Source organism: Antechinus flavipes, chromosome 4 (genome assembly GCF_016432865.1).
Source record: "Antechinus flavipes isolate AdamAnt ecotype Samford, QLD, Australia chromosome 4, AdamAnt_v2, whole genome shotgun sequence".
Taxonomy (NCBI): Eukaryota; Metazoa; Chordata; class Mammalia; order Dasyuromorphia; family Dasyuridae; genus Antechinus; species Antechinus flavipes.
In genome coordinates this window covers 275,848,887-275,849,572 of record NC_067401.1, presented here as the reverse complement: position 1 = coordinate 275,849,572, position 686 = coordinate 275,848,887, and positions in this window count along the sequence as shown.

Here is a 686-nt window from a genome sequence, read left to right as displayed (position 1 = left end):
AAAAAGTGTCTCTATCTCTTATTTTATTAATAATACATCTACTCTTAGCTATGAGGAGAATATGATCTATTTCTCTTTTCCTTTTTTTGCTATGATCTTTAATATTAAAGTTGCATATCCCAGTTGAAATTGTGTCTTCTACAAGAGTCTTTCCTGACTCCCCATAATGTTAGTGTTTTACTTCTGTGGTTTTCTCCAATTTCTCCTGTGTATATTTTGTTCATACATGGTATTGTAGAGTAGTGTGTGAGGTGTTGGTAGAAATCTAATTTCTCCTAGACTGCTTTCTATTTTCCTCAGAAGTTTTTAATCAAATAGGGTGTTTTTGTCTTGGTAATTTATAGTTTTCACTTTATCAAACTCTAGGTTATTGAGTTCCAATGTTTCTGATTCTTTCTTGTCTAGTTTATTCCATTGATCTATCTTTCTATTTTGTAACCAATGCCAGATGGTTTTGATGACTGCTACTTTATAACATGGTTTGAGATTTTGAAGAGCTATTTCCCTTTCATCCCTATTTTTTTCATTATTTCCCTTATAGTCTATATCTTTTGTTTTTTCAAGTTATTTTAAAAAATTGATTTCCATAAAGAATCCCTTTGATAAGTTGATTGGCATAGCATCAAAAGTATAAAATATCTTTGGTAATATTTTCTCTTAGATTATATCATTATTTTATTCTGAAC